The sequence below is a fragment of the Triticum urartu genome, chromosome 3A, assembly GCF_056163025.1.
Source record: "Triticum urartu cultivar PI428250 chromosome 3A, HENAU_Tu73, whole genome shotgun sequence".
Lineage (NCBI taxonomy): Eukaryota > Viridiplantae > Streptophyta > Magnoliopsida > Poales > Poaceae > Triticum > Triticum urartu.
The window spans coordinates 252,881,670-252,900,326 of record NC_141875.1 but is presented as its reverse complement, the minus strand read 5'-3'; the positions used below and the strand labels follow the sequence as shown (position 1 = coordinate 252,900,326).

Here is an 18,657-nt window from a genome sequence, read left to right as displayed (position 1 = left end):
ATCATTAATTGTGAGTCCCCATAAACAGAGAGTGTATCGAGCCCCATGTTTATTGCTATTTCAGGCACAAGGATAAGAGCTTCATATTCGGTTGAATTATTTGACACCGCCGAACTTAGGTAAATGAGTATGGGATCACCCCTTCATTAGGTGTAATGAAAACGACTCCGGTGCCTACCCAGATTGCCGACAAGCGCCATCGAAGTACATTTGCCATGTTGATTTTGTAACCGTCGTGGAAAATACATCCTCATCTAGCAAGTCATCATCTATAGGAAAATCATCTGGGATCTGATGTGCCGCAAGGAAGTTAGCCAAAGCTTGGCCTTTTACGGCCTTTTGCGGTATATATGTGATGTCAAATTGTGACAAAAGCATCGCCCATTTAGCTAATCTCCCTGAGAGTACCATTTTACTTAAAATATATCTGAGTGGGTCTGCTCTTGAGACTAAATGTATAGTGTGTTCTAACATGTAGTGTCGCAATTTTCGTGCAGCGAACACCAGTGCGAGACATATTTTTTTCCATGTTTGGATAGTTGCACTCGGCCCCTACCAAGGTGCGGCTAAAGTAATATAGAGACGTTTCCTTTCCTACATCATTATTGTGCGCCAGGAGTGCACCTAGTGAAGTAGGCATTGCGGTAGTATAGAGAATTAATGGCCGGTCCTTAATCGGTGCGCCTAAAACAGGAGGGTTTATCGAATATTTCTTAATTTCTAGAAATGTGTTCTGGCATGCTTGATCCATTCAAAAGGGACTCCTTTTTTCATAAGCCGCGAAAAAGGTTTGCACCTCCCCGAAAAATTCGAGATAAACCTCCTAATATATGCTAGGTGGCCTTGGAAACTTTTTAGTTCATGTAAGTTTTTGGGTGGAGGCATCTTAACAATCGCCTTTATTTTACTTGGATCAATTTGAATACCATTTTTTGAGAAACTTTCCAGAGGAAACTCCGATAGCGCACTTCATGGGGTTCATTTTTAGATTATGTTGCCTAAGACGCTCAAAAACCATTTCAAGGTGTTTCAGGTGGTCTTTGTTCATGCTTTGATTTCACAACTATGTCGTCTATATAGCATTCAACAATCACATATAACAACCCGTCTAAGATGATTGTCATTGCTCGTTGATATGTCGCCCCAGCAATTTTTAATATGAAAGGCATTACTTTATAACAATATATGCCTTTAGGTGTGTGGAATGTTGTTAACTCTTCATCTTCATGTGCCATTTTAATTTGATTATAGCCGGAACAACCATCCATGAAAGAAAATATTTCATGCCCCATAGTAGTATCGACTAGTATTTTAGAGATGGGTATTGGGAAATCATCTTTGGGACATACTTTATTCATATCCCTGAAATCTACACATATGCGTGTTTGACCATTCTTCTTTTTAACGGGTACAATGCTAGAGACCCACGTGGGATATTTGACTTCTCTCATGAACCCTGCGGCTATGAGTTTGTCGACCTCGTCTTCTATTTGCGGAAGTATTTCAGGGCGATATTTTCTTTGAGCTTGCTTCAATGGTGCTGCATCATCTCGCACGGCAAGGCGATGGACAGCTATGTTTGGATCCAACCTAGGCATTTCTTCATAAGTCCAAGCGAATACATCTCTATTTGCACGCAGGAACTCATGATATTTTATTTTATTTTCTTTGGAAAAATGTTTGCTAATAAAAATTGGACGAGAATCATCAGTCGTACCAATATTTATTTCTTCCAAATCATCCATGGTGCATTGGTTGCCATCCTCCATTTGTGGAGATGCTTCCGTCATGTCCGTATACTCAGCCGAAGCCATACAAACCTCATATCCTAACCCATGCTTCATTTCTTTTAAAACATGGTCTTCGTGCAGAGCTTCGAGTTGTTCTTGACATAACACCTTTTCGAATGGTGCTAGCTGTCCTCGGCCATCACATAGGGACGGGCCAGTGGCGATGTCATAACCCATTTGCTACATCATGTACAAGACTTTGTTATCATACAAACAAATGGGTAAAGATTCATCATCTTTGTTAAACATAGATATTTCTGTTATATTTTTATTTTCACTTTCACCAATGTTTGAACGATGTGGCTCTTTTTGGGATTGTTTTATTCTATATTGTACCAAAGGAGGTAAAGGCGTTGGGAAATTAGTACCTTCCATGTCATGGGATTTGTTTATGACACGAAATATTGGGTCGCCCTTCTTCCTTTGGTTGCTTGGTATATACTGGTAGGTCTTTTTCTTTGGCGAGGATTCTAGGACCTCCTTTTCTACCACATTTGACTCAGGTATTTTCCAGGATTTTGGCTTCTGCACCTTATCAACAGGCTCGAAGTAGAACTTTGCATCAGCATAGAAAGATTCAGCTATAGTGAATGGCTTTTTATCAGCAAATATTCTGACTATATCACATGTCTGATCTATATATTTGATACACTGATGTAAAGTGGATGGCACAACTTGATTCTCATGTAACCATGGGCGTCCAAGCAATGCATTATATGATGTGGTCGCATCAATCACGTGAAACTTCACGTATGTGGATAGTGTATCCAATTTTAAAACCAACGAAATGGTACCCATAGCTTCTTGTCCTGATTGGTTAAATCCATGTATAACCATGTTAGACTTGCTCAGATCTCCCTTGGAATATCCAATCTTTTTGAGTGTACGCAATGGTAGCAGATTTATAGCTGACCCACCATCTATCATTATGCGATTTATCGACAATGCATCAATTTCGCCAAACATGAGAAGAGGTATGTTGTGCTTCTTGGGGCCTAACAACATATCCTCATCTATGAATGTCATATTTAGGACTTCAGATTCTTCTACCTCAGTTTGAGATACTTCTACTCTGTAGTCTTCAGGAAACATGAGTGCCCTGACGAGGGCTTTACGCATATCAGATGAAAGACACAAAGCATCATACACAGAAAGCATAGCTGGTATTTTCTTCAAATGTGCGATTACATCATACTTGATTGGCACCCTACAGGCAGGGTCCGTCGAATCATTCGGAACTGCATACTTACTTTTTGGTTCCTTTCTAGGTGGAGGATGAGGGTCTGCTAATTGACAACCTGGTCTAAGATGAACCTGATCAGCTTCTAACGATTCTTCTTCAGGGAAGCATAGAGACTTGCCGTCATCCTCGAACACACCAATAGTGAGAACATTGAATTCTTCACTTGGTACTCTCATGCGCTTCGCGGTGTGCTAATATATCTTTGGTGCGGAGCACAGAGGAGGGGCTTCTTCCATCACTGGGGGTAGTACACGGCGTTTTGATCGCCGTTGCCCCCAATCTTGGGCTGCACCATTGCTGCAGGGAATGTGAGCCTCTCCTTTATGCTGATCGTGCAATTTGGTAAGGCCTGGAATTATCATAGGAGAACAAACATATTAGGAAATTAGTACTGCATCATCATAAGTACCCCTCGTATTTGAAGATGCACAACTCACCGCATCATCTTGGAGGGTGGCGACATTTGCTGAAGCCTTTTTCTTTCCCTTTGTCATGCTTTTGAGGAGATCCGCATCAATAGTCCCCTCATCGATCGGTTTCTGGATGATATTCTTCACAACAAAGAAATCTTTGAGTGTATGGCCCAAAATGCGATGGTAGTGACAGAAATTTGGATCATTAAATTTTGAAGCTTCTTCTGGCCTTTTGGGCCCGGGAAGTTCTATCAGACTCAACTCCTTTAAACCAGTGAAAAGGTCATCAATTTCTTCTACAGGAAAAGAGTACTCCATGTATTGTCGTTCGCTTAGAGTTGGCCTCCTACCAACCTGTGCATCTCGTTGTCCTTGGTACCCTATAGGTGCTCTTTCGGGCTAAAACTGAGGTTTTACCGCTGTTGTCTCCATGGCTTGTGCAGACTTGGGTTTCATCAGCAACTTTTCATGCTGACCACCTTTGTCTGTAGGCTTGTTGAACATCGTTTTTGTTCGACGAGCGACAAGCTGCATAAAATTTTCTATATCCATGGATTTTGAAGCTAACTCTTCAGGTGTGAGGGGTCTCACTCCTTGTAACTGGACAGCCACTTCCAAGCGGAGATCATTCATGCACATGCGCACTGCTTTTGGCTCAGTGATTGGCTGTGGGCAGTGAAGACTTAGGTTTCTCCATCTATTTATGAAATCAGCCGCTCTCTCATTAAACCCTTGTTCAGTTTGGGTCAACTCAGTTATGCCCACCGTCCTCTGCGTGCTATGAAACCACTCGAGGAATGATTTTGCATTTGCTCCCACATTTTCATAGAGATTGGAGGTAGCTTGTTGTACCAAGTGAAGGCAGGCCCAGACAATGTTTGTACAAACTGCCTAAGGAGAAGTGCTCCGTTGTTAGTTGTATCCTGGCAAGCAGCAAGGAAGTGTGCTATGTGCTCATGGGGAGATCCACTCCGGTTGAACTTACTAAATTGTGGTTGCCTGTAATTTGTTGGGAAAGGAACTTGGTCCACATCAGGCGGGTACAGCTTAACATACCCTGGCTGCATCGAGTAATGAGTTTGCATCAACTAGGACTTTACCCCTTCAGTGATCATTATTTGGATCGCCTCAAGGTTAAGCCCTGCTCCTCCATGTTGGCTGCTAGCACTTGCGCCACCATCCCCTTCATTTACTTTGCTCTGGTTATTGCTCATCTGAGTTCGAAGGGCTGCGAGCTCGTCTTCCTTTTGCTGAAGTGCCGCCATAAGGTTGGCTAATTGCTCTTCAACCGAACGAGTTTCATTCGCCGCTAGGACTTGTTCTGTATGCTCTGCACCATCGTGGAGTTCTATCTCATTTTCAGAAGGACAAGGGGTACTGTACGATAGGGGATTATAAGACCGACCACAGTTGGACCCAAGTTCTTCATAATCTGAACCTTTTTGGCTTTGTGTCTTACGATGAGGACCTTCTACGACAGTTTTGTGTGCCTTCTTCCTCTTGAAATGTATTGATGTGGAGGATGTTTCGCTGGTCTGACGCCGCCCTGACACCAACTGTGATTGCTTGGAACACCTCGAATGATTTATTCTTGGTCTGCTTACGAGAGGGCCATGGAGACAAGCTCATGGCCACCTCATTTAATGGATTTGATAGCCACTTGTTCACTTTAGCCGGACTTTCCTCATCTGATGGAGCGTGTTCTGCCCCTCGGACTCTGCTTCACCCAGACCTTGCCCGTACTGCCCTTTCTCTTTCTTTGTACGCCGCCCTTCTTGAATGGACACGAGCAGCTTGGTTCACATACTCTTGATGTTTAGGATGTTGCTGAATGAATTCTTGGTACTCATGTCGTTGGGCCAGGGCCTCCGCCAGTCACATGATGGCACCACCCTCATCGTTTTGTGATGTGGATGCACCGGGAAGCTGTGACCTCATTGCTTGACATATGCATTTAACAACATATGAGTCATCTGGATTCTGAACTTGGATCTTTGGATGAGTGTTTTTCCATCTCCCCTTGACAGACTTCCTCAAATGAGAACTGTGTCGGCTCACCGCATCTTGATCTACGGTAGCTGGAAGATCAATCCAAGATCGACTGACATTTCTCTGTCATCGTTGATGTCGCACTTGATCAAACAAACCTTCAAAGGACTCTCGTAAGATGGGTGCTTCTTCAAACAGAGGAACTGATGGTGCAGATGTTGGATTTATGTGGCCTGTTTTGAGGTCACCAGATGTAAGGCACACTCCCTTCCATTCTAGGAAACGTTTTTGCATTATTCCCAAGCATTCCTCACTAGGTTTATGGGCCACTGAGGGGACAAACTCAGGAGCATCGGCTTGAAGTATATTTCGAGCATTGGTGGGCTTTCCTGTTGAAGACGAAGCTGACGGCAATATGACCGCAACCCTGCCTCTTTTCCCAGGTAGCTTGGAGTTGGGTGTCTCCACCATCTTCTATTTTCCCTTGTAAACAAGTGGCGGAAACTCGGATTTCTCAAACATCACTTTCTTTCCCTTGTCCTTGGACTACTGGCGGTCGGATGGTCCTGCTTCAACAATCTTTCCTTTCATTACAGACACTGGAGCATGAGTAACCCCTCTTGCAGAACTCTGAGCAACCCTCTTTCTAGCAGCCCTCATTTTCCTCTTTGCAGACTTTGACAAAACAGGTGTAAACCCCTCCATTGGTGGAGAAGTGACTTCTTCTTGATCTGGTACAACTGGAGATGCAGCAGTAGTCTTCCAACTTTCACTTAGTGAGGTCACGATAGGACCAATTGGCACATCAAGCCTAAGGTCACCAAAGCGAAGAGTCACAAACTGTTGCACTTGGCCTTCCATACCTTGTGAAAATAGAGGAAATATCAATCCTCGGAAATTTGATGCATTTGGGAGATATATTATGGGAAGTCATATGTGATATGCTATGTTGGAATTTCAAAGATGAGAGGAGAAATAAGTCCCACTAGGCGTGCCAGAATCTGATGACGGGAAAATGGCGGGCGTGAAAATACGCGTCTACGTCATTGATACAGAGTGAATAATTTAAATGCATAAATAAAATGGAGATCAAACATTGCAGGTACTTTATTTCCAGAACTCTTACATTTAAATAACAGTTCTGTTAATTACATATCCAAAGAGAAAACCCCTGATTAAGAATTCCAATATATCTATTACATAGCATCACAAACATGAGTACTACAAAATGTAGAAATAAAAGAAGACTACAAAATGTAGAAATAAAAGTCCTCCTCGCTGTCTTCGATGTTGGCATACTCGGAGAGCCTTGAACTTCATCTATGCTAACATATGTGTTGCATAACATTCATGATTTGACAATGTTCATTCATATAACACGTTCATGCCTAGCTCATTAACCATCGCAAATATGTAGTAGTTGTCTTATTTAATGGTTAACTAGCCGGGCTAACGGTGTATATGCAATATAGGGCATAACTATTTTTATGAGTTAATGGTAGAATATTGGGTTTACTTTATAGAAACGTATATAGCGTTGCCTCGAGCCATTATATGCGAGGGCTATATGAAATTTGTTGATGACATATTCTATCACACTATATTATGTTTAGTGCGAGTAACATGGGGTATGACCCTAGTTACTTTTCTAATTGTATAGATGCATGCATTTATATGAAAGGAATGCATGGTACAATTTTAATCTGTATGAGAGATTATATTATGACATATGTGTTATGCTTAAATACTAGTTTTGCTAGTCTCAAACATATCATATATGGGCATGCGACTAAGTGAATCTAGTCAAATATTTATATGACTTCGGATTTGCGGTGCATGAGAATATTTTTATGAAGTTTCACTTCACTTGTGTTAGTAATAACATCATGTAGCAACATTGTGCCCATGTGTAGCATAACCAAGTGAAGTATGTTGATTTCTTCTTGCTTGTATTATCACTAAAGTAGCACAAACTGTAAGCTCGTAGTGTAACTAAACAGAAGTATATATCAGTTTATGTTTTGCATGGACATGATGAAGTATATGACCATTCTCAAAGTCTGGATATATGAACCTAAACTATGGAGAACGAAATTCATGTACATTTAGTTATCATCTATGCATGGCTTTGTTTCACATGGGTTTTCACTAGTACAAAATTTGAGCATATGATGCTACTTCTTGAGACTAATGAACATATAGCCACATGCACCAAGTTTACACCCTATAGCGATGCATTTAGGGCCTAGAACAAAATAGGACTTTATGAAACCAAATCAATATGAGGTTTATTTTCATTTCTATCCTTGATTTGTATCAACATGAGATGCAAGACCACCATGAGACCAAATAAGATGGATGTAATTTGTTCTTGTGTTATATCAACATGGGGATGGAAGATCGACATGCAACCAAACGAGCTGGATATAATTTACTCTTGAGTTGTATCAACATGGGGATGCAAGATCACCATGAGACCAAACCAAGATGGACATGATTTAGATTCTTGGATTATATCAACATGGGATGCGAGATGGCCATGAGACCAAACAAGATGAGCATATTTTATTTCTTAAGTTGTATCATAAGGGAATGCAAGATCACCATACAACCAAAACAATAAGGATTTCATTTTTTCTTGAGTTGTATCGACATGGGGATGCAAGACCACCATGAGACCAAAACAAGATGGATATAATTTACTCTTGAGTTGTATCAACATGGGGCTGCAAGACCACAATGAGACCAAAACAAGATGAACATACTTCTTTGGGAGGCATCAAACATATATGAGATGTACGGTGAGCATCATCCATGAAGAGGTGAGGGAAAATGTAGCCATGAATTCTCACCTTTCCTTGGGTTCCCTCACGTATATGTGAAGAAGCGATGCAGATGGGCAGCCGCCGGTGTGTGCAGCTGGTTGATGTCGGACGGTGATACGACTCCAACGTATCTATAATTTATGAAGTATTCATGTTGTTATATTATCATTCTTGGGTGTTTTACAATCATTTTATAGCAACTTTATATCATTTTTGGAACTAACCTATTGACCCAGTGCCAGTTGCTGTTTTTTGCTTGTTTTTTACATCGCAGGAAATCAATATCAAACAGAGTCCAAACACCGCAAAACTTTTTGGACATTTTTTATGGACCAGAACACCCAGGATGGGCCAGAGCAGCACCTGGGGGGTGCCGGAGAGGGGGCACAACCCACCAGGGCGCGCTTGGGGGCCCAGGCACTCCCAGGTGGGTTGTTCCCACCTCGGTGGCCTCCCGTGCCCCCTCTTTACCCTATAAATTCCCAATAATTCTAGAAACCATTGGGGTTAACCTAGATCAGAAGTTCTGCCGCCGCAAGGCTCTCTAGCCACCGAAAACCAATCTAGACCCATTCCGGCACCCTGCCGGAGGGGGGAATCATCTCTAGTGGCCATCTTCATCATCCCGGCGGCCACCACGATGAGGAGGGAGTATTCCACCTCGGGGCTGAGGGTTTGTACCAGTAGCTATGTGTTTAATCTCTCTCTCTCTCTCATGTTCTTGACGACACGATCTTGATGTATCGGGGGCTTTGTTAATATAGTTGGATCATATGGTGTTTTCCACTCTCTATCTTGTTGTGATGAATTGAGTTTTCCCTTTGAGATTTCGTTTTATCGAATTGAATACTTTTATGGATTTGAGAGCACTTGATATATGTCTTGCATATGAATACTCATGGTGACAATGGGGTATCATATTGATTCACTTGATATATGTTTTGGCATTCAACTCACGGATTCCCGCGGTGACATTGGGGTAATCTATGCATAGGGGTTGATGCATGTTCTCATCTTTTGTTTCTCCGGTAGAAATCTTGGGGCACTCTTTGAAGTTCTTTGTGTTGGATTGAGTATTATGAATCTCAAATTATTTGGTGTTATTTTAGTATGAACTCTTGAATAGATCGATCGGAAAGAATAGCTTCAAGGTGCTTTCATACCCTACAAACGATTTCTTCTTATGTTCTCCACTAGATAGGAACTTTGGAGTGATTCTTCATAACACTTTGAGGGGTGGTTATATGATCCAATTATATTAGCACCGTTGAGAGATTGCACTAGCGAAAGTACGGACCCTAGGCCTCATTTTCAAGCATTGCAATACCGTTTTGTGCCCGTTTACTATTTGTTACCTTGTTGTTTTATTTATTCAAATTATAAAAATATATTTCTACCGTCCATGTTACACTTTTATCATCATCTCTTCATCGAACTAGTGCACCTATACAATTTGCCATTTGTATTGGTGTGTTGGGGACACAAGAGATTTCTTTTCTTTGGTTGTAGGGTTGTTTGAGAGAAACCATCTTCATCCTACACCTCCCATGGATTTATAAACCTTAGGTCATCCACTTGAGGAAAAATTGCTACTGTCCTACAAAACTCTGCGCTTGGAGGCCCAACACGAGTCTACACGAATAAAGTTGCATAGTAGACATCAAGCTCTTTTCTGGCGTCGTTGCCGGGGAGGAGAGTGCTTGAAGGTATATCTTTAGATCTTGCAATCGAATCTTTTAGTTTCTTGTTTTATCACTAGTTTGGTTTATAAAAGAAAACTACATAAAAATGGAATTGAGGTTGCATCATATTATTGATCATCTTTATAATATCTTTCTTAAAAATGATGGTTCGGAAAATTGTGCTCAATTGTTAGAAGAAGAAGTGAATAAAATGTTTGGCACAAAATATTTGAATGATGAGCATGATTTCAATGTTGTTAGTATGAATTCTTTGAATATCCAAAATACTAATGATTATTGCACTAGTCATGAGAAAAATGTTTCTTATAAGCATGTTAATTTTTGCGGAGTGAATTGGGAGTGCATTTGCACACCAAAAAAGGGGAAGATAGATTTTGTAAGAAACATAAATATTTAGAAATGAAAAGTTGTAAGAGAGGCTAGATGATTGTGCTGAAAGATTTAATTTTTTTCTCCATCCTTGTGAACTTTGCAATGAATGTGGTTATTTAAATCTCCAATGCAAATTCTTTCATGATCAAATCGTGTCCAAAAATTGTGATGACTTGATTACCCTTGAGCATCATAAAGAGCTTAGTCTTATTTTGGGGTATGAAGAAATTAAACGTATAACTAAGGGTATTCCAAAATTTAATCTCAAGAGATTTCTTGATTTTGATCTAGAGGAAATGTATATGTTTTGCGGTAAATTGCATTGAGAATCCTTATATTGCCAACTATCTAAAGTCAAGAAAACAAATAGAATATGAAGAGAGTACTAATGAAAGGGAAAATATTTCCCAATACCCTCCTCGTGTTTATTATGATGAATCAGGTAACGAGGAGGAGCTTCCTATCCAACCAATCTCATCAATAAGAAGCTTGAAAAGATTAATTAAACCCACACATGATGTGGTGAAGAAGAAGAAAAGAAGAAAGAATAGAGGTAAAAAGGTATCTCTCCAAAATAATGTTGCTCCTATTATTGGCGTGCCTCATGAAAATGAATCAAAAATCATTGTGGAAGATGATGCACTTGATGATGATTTTATTATGCCTATTGCTTGTTGTGATGATTATGATTGGGAAGATAATGATACTTCTTATAATCTTGTAAATCTTTTTGGCACCAACTTGGGAAATTATGATAATAGCAATTGTTATACCGTTGGTGCTATTCATACTATTAATGGTGAGAATGATTATGCTTATGATATGCCAAGCCACAAGCTTGGGGATGCTATGCTTAATGAAGATGATCTTTTTATTCCCCTTACTTTGAATGATCAAATTTGCTATGATGATTGCATGCCTCCTACTTATGATGCTTGCATGCCTCCTACTTATGATGATTATTGTGATTATACTTATGTTATAAAAAGTAGTGATAATTATTTTCATAATTTTGAATATCCTTTTACTAAGCATTACTCTCTTAATGTGGGAACAATTTTTAGTATTCAAGTTTCATATGATACTCCCACTATTGTGAATGAGAATAAAATTGCTTATATGGAGAGTAATAAATTTTCTATGCTTTTGGATCATGAAAAGAATGCTTTATGTGATGGTTATATTGATGAATCTATTCATGATGCTACTGAAAATTATTATGAGAGAGGAACTTATGATTCATGATGCTCTCTTTATGTTTCAATTCTTATCTTTTATGCGAGCATCATTGAAATCATCATGCCTAGCTAGAAGGCATAAAAGAAAAGCGCTTGTTGGGAGACAACCCAACACTTTTACCTACTGTTTTTGTGTGTTCACATGATTAAGTGTAGGATCGAAAGTATGTCTAGAGGGGGGTGATTAGACTACTTGACCAAATAAAAACTTAGCCTTTTCCCAATTTTAGTTCTTGGCAGATTTTAGCTAATTTAGGACAAGTCAAGCAATCATCACATAATTCAAGCAAGCATGCAAAGAGTATATAGGCAGCGGAAAGTAAAGCATGCAACTTGCAAGAATGTAAAGGGAAGGGTTTGGAGAATTCAAACGCAATTGGAGACACGGATGTTTTTCCCGTGGTTCGGATAGGTGGTGCTATCCTACATCCACGTTGATGGAGACTTCAACCCACGAAGGGTAACGGTTGCGCGAGTCCACACAGGGCTCCACCCAAGGGTAACGGTTGCGCGAGTCCACACAGGGCTCCACCCACGAAGGGTCCACGAAGAAGCAACCTTGTCTATCCCACCATGGCCATCGCCCACACAGGACTTGCCTCACTAGCGGTAGATCTTCACGAAGTAGGCGATCTCCTTGCCCTTACAAACTCCTTGGTTCAACTCCACAATCTTGTCGGAGGCTCCCAAGTGACACCTAGCCAATCTAGGAGACACCACTCTCCAAGAAGTAACAAATGGTGTGTAGGTAATGAACTCCTTGCTCTTGTGCTTCAAATGATAGTCTCCCCAACACTCAACTCTCTCTCATAGGATTTGGATTTGGTGGAAAGAAGATTTGAGTGGAAAGCAACTTGGGAAGGCTAGAGATCAAGATTCATATGGTAGGAATGGAATGTCTTGGTCTCAACACATGAGTAGGTGGTTCTCTCTCAGAACATACAAGTTGGAATGGTGTGTGTGTTCTGATGGCTCTCTTCTCGAATGAGAAGGAGGTGGAGGGGTATATATAGCCTCCACACAAAATCCAACCGTTACACAGTTTTCCAATCTCGGTGGGACCGAATCAATAAACTCGGTCGGACCGAAAATGTAAACCTAGTGACCGTTAGAGATTTTCGGTGGGACTGACATGCAACTCGGTAGGACCGATATGGTTAGGGTTTGGGCATAACATAATCTCGGTGAGACCGATTACACAAACTCGGTGAGACCGAATTTGGTAATTAGCTAACTAGAGAGTTGGTCAGGCAAACTCGGTGGGACCGATTTGCTCTTTCGGTGAGACCGAGTGAAACTCGGTGAGACCGAAAAGTTACAAAGGGGAAACACTGAGTTTACATTGCAATCTCGGTGGGACCGATTCGCTCTTTCGGTGAGACCGAAAAGTTACGAAAGGGAAACAGAGAGTTTGCAACCCCATCTCGGTGAGACCGAGATCCTTATCAGTAGGACCGAATTGCTAGGGTTTGGCAGTGGCTAATGACAAGTGAAACTCGGTGGCGCCGCATTGGAAGAATCGGTAGGACCGAGTTTGGCTTAGGGTTTAGGTCATATGTGGATATGGGAAAGTAGTTGAGGGTTTTGGAGCATATCACTAAGCACATGAAGCAAGAGGCTCATTAAGCAACACCTCATCCCTCCTTGATAGTATTGGCTTTTCCTAAAGACTCAATGTGATCTTGGATCACTAAAATATAAAATGAAGAGTCTTGAGCTTTTGAGCTTGAGCCAATCCTTTGTCCTTAGCATTTTGAGGGTTCCACTTTCACATCCATGCCATGCCAATCATTGAGCTTTCCTGAAATAATCATCTTGGAATAGCATTAGCTCAATGAGCTATATGTTGTTATGAATTACCAAAACCACCTAGGGATAGTTGCACTTTCAATCTCCCCCTTTTTGGTAATTGATGACAACATATAGATCAAAGCTTCGACAAATGATAATAAGCATGAAATATATCGTCGCTTTGAGAAGTATGTGATAAGTAAGAGCTCCCCCTAAATTTGTGCATATTTAAAATTTTCTTTGGACTGCAAATGCACAAAGAGTTAGAGTCATGGGTTACTCTTCCATGTCACATACATCTTGGTGGAGCGCTTAAAATGATAAGAATGAAATACATGCACTCATCACCAAGAAAAGTGAAAGATCACATAAGATGGATAAGATAATAGCATTCATCAAGCATTAAGTGTAGCTTATGATCCAACACATGATCATCAATGTCTCACAAATAATGACGTAGTATCTCAAGCACTCAAAAGCAAACAAGTTCGAAAAACCACCAAATAAAGCAAGAGAGAAAAGCAACACTCTCTCTCTCGAAGCCTATGATCTATACATCTTCTCCCCCTTTGGCAACAAGTTACCAAAAAGTTCCTAGAAAACGCATAGCACTAGATCGACGCTCAGGCTTGATCTTCTGGTGGTGGTGGAGTCCGGATCACTCCAAGGACGAAGGCTTCGGTAGATGCTGAAGTAGACGCTGGAGTTGGAGCTGAAGTAGACGCTGGAGCTGAGGCTGTAGCTAGTGCTGAAGTGGTGGCTCTGGTGTCAGCAACTGGCACGGCAGATGACCTCGGGCCTCGTGGCACTCCGGCAAAGGCATGAGTGGTAGTCCTGCCTCTCCTCTCCTGCATGTCCTCCTGGAGCTGCTCCACTGCAGATTGAACTTCCGTTACCTTGACATCCAAGTCATAGAACTTCTGTTCCATGATTCTCTCTAGGCTCTGCTGATTCTGAGTGAGGGTGGCCAGACTTTGCTCAATCCTCAGCGTGGATGCAATCAAGTAACCAAGCTTCTCTTGTTTAGTCTTCAAGAAATACTCAGATGCCTCCTCTTGAGTAGGCATCTTGGCAGCTTTCTCCTTCCTCGCCTTCTCCTTCTTTGCATATGCTTGGGCAGATGATGGCTTGTTCTCAGTCATGACAACTTGATTGTCCTCAAAATCTGCACGGATGGGCAGGTGTTCCTTGTCCAATAGATATATGCCTGTGCCCATCTTGGAGTTGATGAGCTCCTGAATTTGAGGGGCATATCCGCAACTCCTCTTCTGATCTGCTGCAGTCCTCTTGATTGTTTCCACTATGAGGCTCATCACCTTGAACTTCTGAGGCACATCAAACACATGTAGCAAGTTGATAGCATGGCCTCTGATCATCTTGTGATCTCCAGACTTGGGCAATAAGGTGTGCCTCAAGATCCAATTAATAGTCGGGAGCCCTGACAGAAGGTAATGTACTGAGCCAAACTTGAAGGTATCAAGTGCTTCATTTGGGATCTCCTTGTACATATTGGACATTGAGTTGTGGTCCATCTTCTTCTTGGCATATATGTCCATGTCATCATCATGCTCCTCTGGGGCATTAATCAACTTCGCCCATTCCTCAACAGTGGATTGGTACCTCGTACCCTCAGACATCCATGTGATCCTCCCATCTGGATAAAAGTGTGTCGTGGAGTAGAATTGCATGATCAGTTCTTGTTCCACTTTGTGAGCTTCTGCCCAACAAAGTCAGCTACTCCACAAGCTATGAAGCTGTCTTGCACTCCAGGATAGTGCTCCTCATTGTCCTTAATGTATTTCCAATCAACCCATTGCATATCACAGACAATGGGCTTCTTATCTAGCAGCACTGTCTCTTAAAAATCCTGCTGCTCCTTGGTGTGAAACCTGTAGTCAACTGTTGTCCTTCTCCTTGAAGCATACGGGTCTGTTTCTCTCCACTTCCTCAGCCCTGAATCTCTCCTGAGCTTCATATCCTCAGCCACAGGATGAGCATCATTGTGGTCTGGGATCTTGGGCTTTAGCTTTCTCAGGACATTCTCTTCCTCTTCTTCTGCAACAGTCTCAGGCACTGGGGCCTTGTTCTTCTCAGCTGCAGGAATGCTTCTTGTATTCCTCTTTGGCTTTGGCTTTGGAGCTGGCTTGGCCTTGGAAGCAGCTCCCCCTGATTTTATGGCATCTCCCATTAGCTTGGGTGCCTTGGGCGCTGGTGCAGCTACCTCTTCTTCCTCTTCTTCTTCCATGATGGAAGCTTTCCCAAGCACTCTAGCCACAGTCTTCTTCACCCTTTCCTTTCTTTTCTTGCCCTCAGCTGCAACTGGCTCTATGGGCTTCTCAGTTGACATTCTGGCCTTTGACATTGGTTGCCTGCCTGCTGGCCTTTTGATTTTCAGGCCTGGCTTAGTGCCTTGAGCTAGCTCAACTCTCTTGGAAGTGGCCTCTTCCTCTGCCACATAGTGCTCATCTTCGGAATCTGAAGTCCTCTTCTTCCTTTGTCTCGTGGCAGCCTTTGGAAAATTGCTAGGAGTGCTCCTGCTTCCTTCATCAGATGAACTGGAGGGACTAGTGCCCTCACTCATCACCACTTGCTGCTCTGACATATTTTGGCTATCACTTTGATCAGACATGCTACAAACTAACTACTGACCCTGTGAATAGATTATAGATGAGATAGAAAAGATGAGCATCACAAAATGCAGAGATTTTTGCAAAAGAATGATCCAAAAACTTAGTTTTAGTTTCCCACTGAAATCATCTCGGATCTACCGATTTTCAAACTCGGTGATACTGAAGCAGTTTTGGAACCTAAACTAGTGAACTCGGTAGGACCGAGTCACAGTTCGGTGGCACCGAGACTGCTAGGGTTTCACTGAGTTCAAAAATCGGTCACACCGATAAGTAATTCTCGGTCAGACCGAGTCTCACTTGTGCAATGGCATAAGCCAAATCGGTGGGACCGAGTTTTTCAACTCGGTGGGTCCGAGATAGTTTCGGCGGAAACCTAAACCTAGAATTTTCGAATCAAACCTAATCTATGAGCATTTTGACTGGATAGGAGTGTTTCAATCGTGGCTAGAATCAATATGATCACAATGTGCTAGGAATCGGATTGGGGAATAGCACAAAGATCAAGTCCATACCCTAGTTCGGCGGGGACTTGCTACGACGGCAACGGCGGGGCAGAATTCCCGTTGACGGCGACGGAGACCAGCGACTGGAGGCGGCTGGCGGCGAGAAGACGATCCGGAGACCACGAGGGCAGAGCAGGCTATCGCGCGGGCGAGGGGTTCGGAGAAATTTCCAAAATTTTGCCCGTGACTATATATAGCCCGACCCTGTCGGTGTGACCGAGTGGAACAACTCGGTGGCACCGAGATTCATAACTTCAAGCAGTTACTAAAACTCGGTGTGACCGAAAGGTTCAAATCGGTTGCACCGAGATCGAAAACCTAGATCAACTTAATGATCTCGGTAGGACCGAGAGTGGAGTATCGGTCTGACCGAGAATCATAAAGAGGTTTTGGAAGTTTAAGTCTATGACGAATCGGGGACTCCGAGCGCTCCTCACACAGAGTGGTTCGAATCTGACTTGATCAAATTTTGTGATGCAGCATGAATAGAGTTTGAGATGAGAACAACATAGATAGCTAGAGGAGGTTCTTAGGCATTCTTGTCCATCCACTTGACAAAAGAAGATAAAACCAAACAATCAAAACAACAAGTGGATGTCCTCGAATGAGTAAAATATGCAACCAGCATGCTCACACAATAAGATGTCAAATGAAATATGTGACAAGGCATGCACAACCAATTCTAGCATCTATCAAGCAATTTGCGATGACTAGGTCATCTATATATGAGTATATTGACTTAGGAGTCAAGTGAGAACACTTGATCATAGGTCATACTCATCGTTTAAGCTCAAGTGGGGTTACCACTTTTACATAAAGCATTGTTTTGTTCACATCTTTAGAGTTGCTTTAGCTCAAGTCTTAGAGTAAAGCTCCCCCTAGATGTGATATCCCCCCTAAGAGGGATGAACTAACCTTGGGTTTTGTCGATGATGACTTCATGTAGATATTGAAGATGTGGATGCTCAATGTTGATGTAGATCTCTTGGAGCTATCCATTTGAGTGAATTGCACTTTCAATACCTACATGGGTTAGTCCCACAAGGAACAAGCAAGGATATCCATAGACATAGAGTGATGCACACAAAAGATGATGTCCATGAAAACTTTTAGGTTACCTTGTCCCTTGTCTTACCAACAAGAGGGTTTGTGACTCCTTGAACTAGTGCAAGATGTGGAAGTTGATTGCACTTGTTCTTGCCAAAATGATAAGAGTGAAGTATGTTGGCGGAGTCACCCTCAAGAACTCTCTAGTTCTTCTTCTTTTGGATCCACATCATCTTGATGGGAATCCTTGGAGTTGTAGTCGTACTTGATGAAGTGGAACTTGAAGTGGTCTTGGGAATCCACTTGACTAAGGTCTTTGGAGCTTCTTCAAATGCGTCAATTTCCTCTTGAAGCTTGTCCTTGCCTTTTTGCTTGTAGTCTTGTGGTGGAAGATCATCTTGAGCTTGTGTCCTCTTGAAAGAAGTATGCTTCTCTTGTTGAGGGACAAACTTTGTCTTGGGGTATTGATCTTCTTCCCACTCAACTCCATTGGCATTGAACTTTCGTTCAAAACCAACACCTTGATTCTTCCGGTGCATTCCATGCTTGCGCACAATTTCCTCGAATTTCTTACTCCCGGCAAGGCTTTTGTACACTCCTTTCTCTATAATTCCCTTCAATAAGCTATTTTCTTGCTCAAGTGTAACTTGGCTAAGAGAATCATTAGTGGAATCAAGAGAACTACTAGAAGCAACAATATTGGATTTAGCATGATCATTGTTACTGCTAGAGGAAGAATCTTTCTTGTTAGACTTGACTTGAGGCATGTAAGTGGATAAGAGTAAACGCTTGGCAATGTAAGAAGAACTTTTCTTGCGGAGATCATCATTGATTGCTTTTAAGAATTCATGCTCTTGCTCAAGATTGAGCTTTTCAAAGCGTAATTTCTCATGAGCTCTTAAAAGTTCTTGATGATATTCGAAGATGGTTTCATGAGCTAACTTAAGAGTGTTTAGTTCTTTAGTTAGGGCCTCAATCTTCTCCTTATCATTGTCATTTGTTTTATCTTGGTTAGCATGTTTAATTGACATTTCATCATAGTATTCATCACTAGTGTTGTCAACAAGCAAATCATCACCTAACAAGTCATCTTCATCACTATTGAAATCAACA

The 18,657-nt window shown here is 41.8% G+C and overlaps 1 pseudogene; it reads right to left on the bottom strand.

The window, feature by feature from the left end:
- Positions 1-3,268: 3,268 nt before the first annotated feature.
- On the bottom strand, positions 3,269-5,075 carry LOC147979371 (uncharacterized; annotated as a pseudogene).
- Between the last annotated feature and the right edge of the window lie 13,582 nt (positions 5,076-18,657).